The sequence below is a fragment of the Paramormyrops kingsleyae genome, chromosome 21, assembly GCF_048594095.1.
Source record: "Paramormyrops kingsleyae isolate MSU_618 chromosome 21, PKINGS_0.4, whole genome shotgun sequence".
Taxonomy (NCBI): domain Eukaryota; kingdom Metazoa; phylum Chordata; class Actinopteri; order Osteoglossiformes; family Mormyridae; genus Paramormyrops; species Paramormyrops kingsleyae.
In genome coordinates this window covers 21376974-21389951 of record NC_132817.1, presented here as the reverse complement: position 1 = coordinate 21389951, position 12978 = coordinate 21376974, and positions in this window count along the sequence as shown.

Below are 12978 nucleotides of genomic sequence, written 5' to 3'. Positions count from 1 at the left end.
GGTAACTACACAGCAACAACATGCTAACAGGTACAATCCGGGCTGTATACACCCTGTATACCACAAACAACCTGACATGGTGTCACTGATCACAAGAAATCTCAGATCCTCACTCTGGGTTTTAGGGCCACCAGCAAACCTGAACACGGTGGCCAGGTTTAATATGTTACTACATCAGTCGCCCCAACTGGCTGCTCATGGCTGCAAAATTCAGGCTTGAAGGTCCCTGCAAATTAAGTGAACTGGTCCTCTGTGACTCAGTGTGGCCGTAAGAAGCAAGACTCCACACCTTTTTCCAAGTTACCCATAAGCCCTTTTTAAAAAATATACACTAATAGCAGCCAGTCATGTAATCATTCCTAAGCATGGGACGTATTGGACAAATACTGGACAGGCTGTAGTTATTGAGCTGTATTTCTTACTCTGCCAGTATTATGACATGACATCCCTGGGGGACACTTCCTTCTTCTAAATAATGTCGCTGATGACTGAATTCAGGCAGGCAGGCATTCTCTCTTCTAAAACCAAAACCATGTTTATCATTTGTCTTACTTGACAAGATAACCTTTCACACGTACTCGCTGTCCTTTCAAAGGGCCTACCACGACAAGTACACTGCGGTACACGCGGAACCAAGAACGTCACGGTTCGTGGTCGGGAAGATTCACGGTGGTCATTGACAGGACGTAGAAAGTCGCCTGGAAAAACGGAGTGACCAGGGAATTACTGTCTGGATACTGTCGGCACTCAGAGTAGGGCTGAGTAAATTAACAGCCAGGCCCCATTCTTCCAGGGAGAGCAAAACAAGCATCCAACAGTACTCCAAATGCCTGCAAAAAGGCTGTGACTACAGTCCGACAGCCCCGCGAAAACCTGCCATCTAGCGCGTGACTACAAAGACAATTATGCTCTCAATAATAGACTTCTTGAATAAATAATTGGCTTCAGCATGAACTCAAGTTACTTTCTTTAAGAAAAATGTAAAACAAGTCATAGGAGGCTTGGTTTACATTGGGGGGGTATGTACATTTGAATGGTTGTTCTTTCTTAAACTCCCCACCAATGACTCTGTCAGTCTCACAGTCACATGTAAACTCGGATTAGCCTTAAAAAAAAAAAAGTCATTCAATATGTGCCCCCATCACCCCCTAGGTGTCGCTAAGCTCCCCCTGCCGTGGAATCGCCTCTCCTCTCGGGTGAGTGCGTTCCAGAGTTCGTGCTGAGGTTACGGGAGTGGCCAGAGAATGACAGAAGAGAGCGAGCTGAATCTGGGAGACCCATGTCTGGGACGTGCCGACTGCCGCTGTTCAGGCATACACAGGTTCAGTGTATTACAGCCAGTCTCCTCGCAGAAGGTAAAGCACACCTTTGACCTTAAGGGAGGTGTGCAGTCGTGACTGTGAAGTCGCCTTTGACTTTGTACCTTTTCAAAGTTTACAGAAAAGGATTAGCGCGAGTCCTGGGGACAGCAGGTGATTTAATCATTAACACCATCTGGCAACCCCTGGGTTACAAGTCTGAGTCCCAGAAGGTTGTTGCTGTAGTAGCCTAAGGCGAGGCACTTATCCTGAATCGCTCCAGTGAAACAGCTGCAACGGCTAAACGCATTAGCCTGGACAACTAAACATAAACACCGCGCTTGAAGGGGCTCAGCCAATACCCTTGTCATTGAGGGACCTTGACGACAGACTGGATAAGCTTACTGGACATATATGCAAAAACACAAAGGCTGAGCTATGTGGGCATTCTGGAGAATTCTCCAGAACCTCAGAGGCAGGCAGGCAGGCAGCTGTGCTCAAAGGAACACGGGGCTAGTGTGGGGGCAGATCTGGCTGGGTGTTATTTTCCACTGTTTTGCCAGGTGCCCAACCCCCCCTCCTATCCACCCCAATCACATAGTCTTAGGGTAATGCCCCCACATCTCGAGAGAACATTTCCAGAAACAAACTCTACAGCCAACATTCACGGCATTGACTACAAGCTCGCTAGTTGTGAACGAATCAGGAGAGGGGGTGGAACCACTACTCTGCACCTTACTGGTTACAGGTTGAAGGTTGAACACAAGTCCACCAGGTTAGGGTTAGGGGTTTTGCCCACTCAAAACACCCACCTTGCCCGCAACCTAGGCCGCATCTCCAGAAAACGTCCCTGAGGTACCTGGGAAGTGATGGAAAAATTTTCGGCCAAGATGGGTCTTCTGAGTTCAAGGTGCAGAAACACAACATGTGACACATACTGAGGCCCACAACATTAGTCCAAGGTATCTGGAACATCCATGAAACACTGTGCTGAACTGACTGAATTTTATGGAGGTGTAACAATAGTGGTTCGATGAGTACAACAGCGCACGGAATTAACAGTACGCACGTTTCTTTCAAAAACAAGAAGAAACAGAAATCTTACCTTGGAAAGTGTTACTGACCTTTCTCCCAAGGTAACGTTTTCACAGTAATTGTTATCTCTGGCCTACAAAAAAAATCAAAAGCTTATCTGATTAAACAGAAACGTGTATCTGGATCCTGGAGGTCAAAATTAAAGTAGGGAAATATTGGTGCTTGGATAACATAACAGCATTTAAGTAAGTGCATTTTATCAAGGTATAATTAAACCCCTTTTAGCACACAAAAGATAAGTGCGGCATGGCGCAAATACGTTAAAAAATTAATGGACACAGCCTATCTCTAATGCTACGTTACAAAGAAACTTTTTGAGCTCAATATTAGATACACTTGAAGGACAGCCTTGCAATTACAGAAAGGATCACTTTGGCTTACATGCATGTTCCACATGCCCACCCAAATAAGAATTCTTGGACTTAGTCTCCACAGGAGACTAGAATCAAGGCTGAAAAGCATGAGTCATAGAACAATAAAGGAATATAGCCCTTTTTCGGAGGAGGCCGGTCAGAGGCGCAGCCTTCAGTATTGTTATGGCATGCGGTGCATCACACCCACGTCAGAAGCAAGTCTGGAAGACTTTCTCAACCAGCAGAGTACCATGTGACAGTCGGAACTGGCAACGTGTGGAAACCAGAAGCCCACGGCTCCGGGAACAATGGCAGCCGGCCCAGGCGACCTCACAGCCTGTCGGAACCTGCCTAGCTCTTCAGAGAGCCGCCCGCACGGCGTGCCGCCCTTCAGCCGACGGAGTGCCACTCGTCTCACTTTCCCAGAATTCCACGGAAGCTCACCGGCGACTACTTGGAAACAAACATTCCGTTTTTAGCAAGAAACTCACTTCCTTGATGATGATCTGGCAGTGTTTCAGTGTTACCTGATCTTTTGGCTGCTGAAAAGGGGCAGCAGTAAAGCCTTGTTTACAGTTATCAGTGAGGTACCGAACAGCTGTTTCCCGGCACTTTAAAGAGAAGATTTATGCAGCATGTGCTTGTGAAAACGCCACACTTATCCTCGCAGGATGTTAGCCATCTGATAAATATCCAAGACAGCCTAACAGAGCAGACTGTTCAATATGGACCCAAAGGCAACCAGTCAGATAGATAGACAGATGTACAACATAACTTGTTCAAAAATCATTTTCATCTGACCAGTAGGGGGTGCAATTGTATGATCAAATCATACACACTCATACAATGTGGCCCCATTATCTACGATTTCAGTCCCCCCGGTTTCAGTTATCTGCAGCTTACAGAAGCAAAAGTAAACATAAGTTTCAAACCTCGCGCCAAGCGAGTACTGACTGCTACATGATTAAATATGCCAGTTCACCATTACAGATCATATACAGGTACATGATTCAATATTTTTCATTTTTCAAAATGTATATAAAAAAAATATTGTTCCATCATCCTTTGAGGGATATAAAAAGCTTGATTTTCACTTCTCCTTCATCCATTGCTAAGCATTGTTTCATTACTCTATTATCTTTTGAGAATTAAGCTAAAATGTCAGAATCCCTTTCATTTGAGAGAGCACAATAAAATATACTTCATTATTACTGTGTTCAATGTTGGTAATGTCTAATTGTACATAATTTATCAATTAAACTTTACTTTACATACAGGGTCCACGGACAGTTCGCTATTATCCACAATTTCGGCCATCCGCGGTGGGTCTTGGAACGTATGCCCCACGGACTTTCTGTATTTATCCATAGCACAAAGGTGGTCGAAGCTTAAAGGCTTGAAGATGTCCTTCACGAGAAAGAGGAGAGAGGCGACAGGCACGTAGGAAGAAGTGCTGCTCCCGTCAAAGCAGTGGCTGACGCTGTTGCCGTGCGCTCACTGTTGCCAAGGGAACAGCCTGGGCAGGGGCTCTGTGGAGCCTGCGAGGTGACCCACGGCTGCTGGACCACACGGCGATGCCGACTGTTTGTCTGGCACAACACAAGGACAGCTGATTGCTCCGCTCCGTCGCAGCCCGAGATCTGCTGCATCGCCACGTTATTGCAAAAATCTCAATAAATATTACGTAAAGCAAACAATTATCAATAAGAGGGTAAATACTCATCTTCCTGGTATTTAATTAAACTGTCAGTCATAGTAAAACTGAAAATGTGGAGTTGTTTGAATTACAGTTGAATAATGCAATATGCATCACGTGATTACAAAAGCTTACAGCTAATTTGGGCTCATTTAGCTTGCTGGCCACGTTAACCGTGACTCAGTTCAATAGTTCTCTGGCTATTTTCAACGGCGATTGGCCGTTGACGCAGATGTGACGTCAGAGGCCAGTGTGGCAGCAGTCCTTTCCCGTCGAGGGGTACTCAGGCGTGAGGGAAGCTTTCAGAACGAAAGCAGCAAAGGGGACGAAGGTCACCCTTCCAGCCACGGCTGGTCAGGACAGGAAGTTTTACACGGGGGGTGTCATGAGAAATTTCCTGCATCAAAGAGGGCTGGCAGCTTACGAAAGGATGAAAAGCCAAGGGCCCTGGTGACTCGCAAACACCGTCCCATCGGGCGTCTCCATGGGAGCGCTGAGAGCAGCACAAGGCCGGCTAATTCGCTACAGGACTCACACCAGCATCAGCACCGCCCACCGTCTGTGAAACACAGAGCACCGGGCCGTTCCAAATGACATTTCTTAACAGCTGCTAAGTTCCTATCATGGTCCAATTTCCTTATTCCACAAAAAAAACCCTGAACACTCCTGACACTGGGGTACAGCAAGAGCACAGGTACAGCACCATCTGTCTTTCTGATGACTAACAACCCACTGTTACCATTCAGTGCCTAACTGGCAAGCGCAGTTGGCAGAAGTCAGTGTACTTCTACTCTGTTCAGTATCCTCTGGGGGGGGGGCATATTTTGTAAACTTCACTCACCCCAGCAAAATTAATTTACTGACAGTCTGCCTCCGAACTAACAATATGATTGTTAGTAGAGCAGAATGACTAGATATGAAAAGATAATGGCAATTAAAGCATCCCAGTGACTGGGCGACCTGTTATACAGGCAGGGACCATTTAAATGTTTCAGTAATTAAGCACTACACTGGTCACAGGGAGGAATAAACATCCCAAGTGACATCATTACACAAGCTCGATAGAGGGAGAGTCATTTTCCTATCCAAATCACCTGCACATGTTTTTTAGTCAGAATCGTCCCCAGTGAAGACGGAGATCATGGGCCGCCGATTTACATGAAGGTGGCATCTATTAGCCACGCGCTCACGTATGCTCCACAAACACATGCAAGGTAAACTGCACGAAGTCCGACTTGGAGGGCTGGTGACGTCCGACTTGGAGGCCTCGTCTGCGTCACAAAAACAGCAGCATTGAAACACAAACCTACACAGGCCACACCTGCGTATGGGCCTGATGTGGGACAGGACCCACGTTGCATGGTAATGGCAGCTAAACCAGGCAGGACGGAACTGAGAAACACTTTTTATGGCTGAATTCTGCCACCTGGTGGTCAAAACCTGGTACTCATGAGAGTGCTGTAAAAGCAGTAAGATTCCTAATTCTAAAGAATAAGTACACACTTCCTTGCTCACTGTGCAAGTTGGAGGTATTTTGTACTACCCAACATCTTCCACCATAGCAGAGAATCACTATCGGCTGGAAGTGTTGTCTCCTGGTTCTGTATTCAGCTAGATGATGGTGCTACATGTGTCCGTAGGTTCATAGTGCTGCTATGGCGGTTCTGTATTCAGCTGGATGACGGTGCTGCATGTGTCCGCAGGTTCATAGTGCTGCTATGGTGGTTCTGTATGCAGCTGGATGACGGTGCTGCATGTGTCCGCAGGTTCATAGTGCTGCTATGCTGGTTCTGTATTCAGCTGGATGACGGTGCTGCATGTGTCCGCAGGTTCATAGTGCTGCTATGGTGGTTCTGTATTCAGCTGGATGACGGTGCTGCATGTGTCCGCAGGTTCATAGTCTGCTATGACACGGGAGTTCACAGTTGCATGGTTTGCATATAACTTTGTCCGTATTTTCAATCGTTTGATATACAGCCTAGAAACCAAAGTATTTCCACATTGAGCTCCTAAGATTATCTGGGGTTTTAATCTCTCTTACTGGATGATCAGGTTGGTTGCCATTTCGTTTAATGAAACCAGCCAGTCCTAAGTTTCAGCCTTTATTTCCGGTTCCTTACCAAACTGGGTGATTTTTACTGAGATTAAATAATTCTTACCACACTTTCAGCATTCTTCCATGTTTTGTTTATAAGAACATAAGAACATAAGAAATTTACAAACGAGAGGAGGCCATTCGGCCCATCAAGCTCGTTTGGGGAGAACTTAGCTAATATCTCAGAGTTGTTAAAATCTTATCTAGCTCTGATTTAAAGGAACCCATGGTTTTAGCTTCCACTACAATAGCAGGAAGACTATTCCATACTCTGACTACACGCTGTGTAAAGAAGTGCTTCCTCAAATTTGTTTTAAAATGTTCTCCCGCTAATTTCCACTTATGGCCACGAGTTCTAGTATTTAGACTAATATTGAAATAGTCATTTGGCTGAACAGCATCCAGACCCGTTAGAATCTTATAGACCTGAATCATATCCCCCCTTAGTCTCCTTTGCTCAAGGCTGAACAGATTCAGTTCCGCTAACCTCTCCTCGTAAGACATTCCTCTAAGACCAGGAATCATTCTCGTAGCTCTTCGTTGCACCTTTTCTAAGGCAGCAATGTCCTTCTTGAGGTATGGTGACCAAACCTGCACACAGTATTCTAGGTGGGGTCTTACCAAGGAATTATATAAGTGTAACATCACCTCCCTTGACTTAAACTCCACACATCTAGAGATATAACCCAACATTCTGTTCGCCTTTTTTATTGCTTCCCCACATTGGCGAGAGTGGGACATGGAAGCATCAACATACATACCGAGATCTTTCTCGTAATCAGCTACCTTTATTTCAGTGGAACCCATAAAATATCTGTACTGTATATTTCTGCTCCCTGCATGGATTACCTTACATTTATCTGTGTTAAATTTCATCTGCCAAGTATCAGCCCATTCGCTAATTAAATCCAGATCCCGTTGAAGCCTCTCTGCTGCTAGATTTGTAATAAACAAACAAATAAATAAATGCATAATTAAATGTGATAGCCCTAGCAAAGGAACAAATCTACAGAGGTCCTCAAGCCTGAAGGGGGCACTGTGTAGCTCAGTGGGTTAGGATGCTGTGCTTATGATCGGAAGGTCTCCTAGGGTCAGCAGAATGATGTCACTGTTGGGCCCTTAACCATCCCAAAGGGCTTGCTGACCTTCCAGTACTTCTCACTGACCAAGACCAAATTAAACGACCCATTTAGACCTGCAGTACAGGAGACACGGTGAAGTTCTCAAGCTCCACAGCAGAAACTACATCCCACGTGCAAGATGAATAAATTTGCTATTTTGGACCAATGGAGCATACATAGACCTTTTCATGATAAATCCTTCAACTTGTCTAACCCACTATCCATTGGCTACGATTCATGAGTTTGCACAGTAATCCCACCCACAATGAAAGCTGAAGACTCATTTCTCCCATAGCAACAAACCACTAAGACTTGCAAATGGCAGCAGTCCTAATTCTAACGCTTTGATTTAGACCTGCTGAGATCAGCAGAGGCCTAATTCATGAATAAGGTTGGAAAGTCATTCCACCGATAGAGTTCTAATGAGGTTTCATGTTGCCGAAACAACTCCGGTGAGGTGTCAGACATACCATGAAGTCACAGTCGGCTTTGGGGATGTTACCGTTTCTCGCTGGCCGTCTCCACTCTGGCAGAGCCGCTTTCTCCATTCCCATAGTGCTCCTCCAGGACCAGCCTCTCAGCCAGGTACTGGCCAACCATGGCGTTTCCGGACATCTTGATGTACCTGGCCATGAATCCCACACTGTGACAAGTTACTGGAAAACTGAGTTCTGCTCCTCGGCATACGTGTAAAGCCTGGAACACAGCAGGCCAATTTTATGGCCATTGGAAGCCATCAGGCTGTCAGAGAGAGTTGGGAACTGCCCCTTGGGCCTGTGCGTGCGGCACAGTTGGGCTTGGTTGGTACCCGTTGGTGCCGTTTTGGCTGAATGAGCATGTTGAATCGGTGTCAAAGCAAGCTGGTGAAACTGAGCTCTCTGATCGGGATACATGTCAACCATCATCTCTAGTCGTATCGACGTGTCCCATTGTAAATTTTCGCAAGAGACAGGAGCAGATCATTCACGAGTGAAATAGTCAAAGGACCACATCGCTATGCTTCTTTACACCAAAGACACAACGACAACCCTACTTTGTTACTAACTACTAAAATTAATTTGGTGGAAAAGGTGACTTCAGCTTGATGGTAGTCACCCACCTTCTCTGTGCCGCTCGATCCTTTTCAATCAGTGTTGGATGAGGCTGGAGGACCACCTCTATCTCGCCGACTCCAATGCTCAAAGCAGCGTCCACATCCAAGCCCGGGTCACCCAAAGTCTTGGCACGTTTGCTACTCTGCCTGGCTTCGTCGGTGCTGCGGCCTGATGTGCTACTGAGGCATGAGCTGTCGCCTTGGTTACCGCTGCCATCCTGGCCAAAGCCATCTTCCACCTGTACTTTTTCGTGTAATTTAAGGTACATAAATGGACCCCAAGGAACATACAACATTAATGTGACCCCCAATGATACAAAAATGTTCCTCAGAGTCCATTTCTGTATCTTAAAAGGTACATTTACCCTTGAGGTTATACACCAAGTGACATTAGCTTAGTTTGAGACGTGTTCGTTAGCTGTTTTGGTTGTTATTTTGGCGTGGGTCACTCCCGAAGTTTGTTGCACCTTGTGTTTGTAACCGTGTCTATGAATAAATATAAAAAAATACAAAAAAAGATCCCTTTGTTTCCTGTGTTCCCCTTTCCCGTTCCCTGCTTGTCCCGTCTTCCCCTCTCCCTCTCCTCTACCTTTCTGGCTCGTCCGTTCCTCTTTTCAGCTTTTGGGTGCGTGTGCCTCCTGGGTTTCTGGGCTCGTCCTTTCTTCGCTTTTGTTGCCTTTCTGTCTGCTGTTTTCTCCGTAGTTGGGAGCTTCGTTTTTGTTTTTCGGGTCTGCCTCGTGGATTTTTTTTGTGTGGGGGGGTAGTGTTGGTATTAGTGATTATCGCCAAGTACAACCTCGTAGCTTTCACCCTTTTCCCCACACTTGAGCAATTCGATAAGTGCCGTAAGGATGATCTGCAGACTTCTTTAATGTGGTTGTCCCCACTGAAGCTTCTAAGCGGGCGATTAAACAGGTCCTTTTGGATGAGCTGATTCAGCAGGGTATCCTGCCTGAGGTGGGTAGCTCCGCGAGTGTTGCATCGAGTCCTGTCCTTGCATCTGCTGCAGCAGAAGCTGGCGGTGTTGATCTTGGGACAGGTCTCCGCATGGATCTCGGTGGTCTCCACTCATCCAGGGAGGAGATTCTGCTTACAATTCGACTAAGGGAACTCGAGCTAGAGATCAAGAGGCAGGAGTACCAGGCGCAGCTTCTCCGTCCCAGGGCTGTGGAAATAGAGGCTGACAAGGAGGTGGAACTGCGGCGGCTAAGCATGGGCGAACAAAAACCGGTGCCTCTTCCGCGCAGGGTGCCAAAACCAGGTACGTCTCCACACTCCAGCCTGCCCGCCCGAGACGGGTCTGATGCCCCAGACACTCCTCGGACTTGCCCGCGATCTCCCCTGAGTTCACCAGTCCCCCAGGATGGGAGTAATTCTGGCTTCGATGTTAGCCAACATATCGGGCTTGTTCCAGTGTTCCGGGAAAATGAGGTGGACGCCTACTTTTCCATATTTGAGCGCATTGCCATGACTTTGAACTGGCCTAGGCATCTTTGGTCTTTCCTGTTGCAATGCAAGCTAGTGGGTAAGGCACAAGAAGTGTGTTCGGCCCTCGCATTAGAGCAGAGCCTAGATTATGACATAGTGAAGGCTACCGTCTTAAGGGCTTACGAACTTGTACCTGAGGCTTACCGGCAGAGTTTCCGGAAGCTTAATAAATCCCCCAGCCAGACCCACGTAGAATTCGCCAGGGAAAAGACCACACTGTTTGATAAATGGTGTACAGCCAGTGGTGTGTGTAACCTTGAAGGAATTGACAGCTCAAGGAATTGATTTTGTTGGAAGAGTTTAAAATCTGTGTCCCTGATCGCGTGGTGGTATACTTAAATGAACAGAAGGTAGCTTCCTTGACCGAGGCTGCCACCCTCACAGATGAGTTTGTGCTTACGCACAAAACTGTGTTTACTCCAAATCCGTTACCTCGAAAAGTTCAGCCTCGGCCTGTTACATCCTCCCCTGTGCCTGCTCCCCCCCCGCCGCCTGTAGAGAAGCGTGAGTGCTTTTATTGTCATGAGGTGGGTCATCTTATTTCAGTATGCCCAGCCCTTAAACGAAAGGAAGCTCGTGGCGTACCTCAAAAGGTGCAGGTTGTAGCTGGTATAGACAGTGCTTCACCCCTATCTCAAGAAGTGGAGCCTGCCTTCCAGCCCTTTGTGTTCTCTGGTTCGGTTTCACTCAGTGAGACTGATCTCTCCCTGGAGTCCTGTCATGCCGCCGCTGTCGAGAAGACAGACGTGAAGAATCCCCCCACTGCTTACTTCCTTCGTGATCAAGTGCTTATGCGTAAGTGGACCCCACGAATTCGCCTTTTGATTGGTTTTCGGTATATCAGGTAGTAGTCCCAGAGAAATATCGGGCATATGTATTGTCCCTCGCCCACGATCACCCATGTTCGGGTGATCTAGGAATTAAAAAGACGTTGTTTCGACTCCTAGGTCATTTCTTCTTGCCTGGAGTAAATTCAGACACAAAGCGGTATTGTAAGACCTGTCATGTCTGTCAAGTAGTGGGCAAACCAAACCAGGTCATTGTTCCAGCCCCGTTACGGCCCATACCTGCGATCAGTGAACCTTTTGAGCATGTACTTATAGACTGTGTCGGCCCCTTACCAAAAACTGGCTCAGGCGATAGCTATTTATTTACGTTAATGTGTACTGCAACTCGTTTACCAGAAGCTATCCCCATTCGCAGTCTTAGGTCCTCCGTTATAGTGAAGAACTTGCTCAAATTCTTCACTACATTCGGCCTCCCTAAGTACGTGCAGTCTGATCAAGGTACCAACTTCACATCAAAACTATTTGCCCAAGTGGTTCGTGAGTTGGGAGTTCGGCACTCAGTATCCAGCGCTTACCATCCAGAAAGCCAGGGGGCGCTGGAACGGTTTCACCAGACGTTTAAAAGCATGCTCCGCACTTTCTGTATGGATGCAGGCAAAGATTGGGATGAGGGTGTGCCCCTCCTCTTCTTTGCTTTCCGTGACACGGTCCAGGAGTCGACCGGGTTTAGCCCTGCTGAGCTCGTGTTTGGTCATTCGGTTCGAGGTCCCCTAAAAGCGCTTCAGGAGCAGTGGTTGTCGCCTAACACGCCTTCGCCATCACAGGACCTCCTTAAATATGTTAGTTCCCTTCGTGAACGCATGTCTGCTGTTAGAGCCCTCGCTAGGACGTCTCTAGGTGCCTCCCAAGTCAAAATGAAGGCACATTTCGATAAAGCTGCTATAGAGCGGTCTTTTCAGCCTGGTGACCGTGTCCTTGTGTTACTCCCATTGTCTGGTTCCTCCCTTCGCACTCGGTTCTCAGGTCCTTATGTTGTCCGCTCTAAGCTGAGTGCTACCAACTATGTGGTGGAAACACCAGATCGTAGGCGGAAGTCTCGGGTTTGTCATGTTAACATGTTGAAACCCTACCTCGACCATTCAGTTTCGGCCCCTTTGTCCATTTCTCTCCCTTCCCCCATGCCGGTAGGGGTTTCGTCAATCAGTAACTATTCACCAGAGGATGATGAGCTACACCTAGGGAAAAATTGCTTACCGTGTGCTCGCTTACCCAAGAAGCTCTTCAGACTCTTCCTAGCCGGTTAACCCAACATCTGCCGCCAAATCTGACATTACATCCCTTGTAGGTAGGTTTCATTCCCTGTTTTTGGATACCCCTTCGTGTACCTCTGTTGTAGAACATGATATAGATGTTGTCGGTCATGTCCCCATTAAACAGCACGCGTACCGTGTCAGCCCGCATAAGCGTTATTTGTTGGCTCAGGAAACTAACTATTTGACGACGACCGGTCTCGCTGTGCCTAGCTGCAGTCCCTGGAGTTCCCCGTGTTTGCTCGTCCCCAAGCCTGACGGAACGTCCCGGTTCTGTACTGATTACCATAAGGTAAATGCCGTAACCAGGCCGGATGCTTTCCCACTTCCGCGTATGGAAGACTGTGTAGATCGGATTGGGTCTGCCAAATATGTGACTAAACTAGATCTATTAAAAGGTTATTGGCAGGTTCCTCTCACTCCTCGTGCATCAGAAATTTCTGCTTTTGTTACCCCCAACATTTTCCTCCAATACACAGTCATGCCCTTCGGGTTACGCAATGCCCCGGCCACTTTTCAGCGGCTCATGCAAAAGGTGCTCGGTGATGTCCCAAATTGTGAGGCATATTTGGACGATGTTGTCATTTATTCCGATTCGTGGGAACATCATATGCAATCCCTAGAACTAGTTTTTGCTCGTT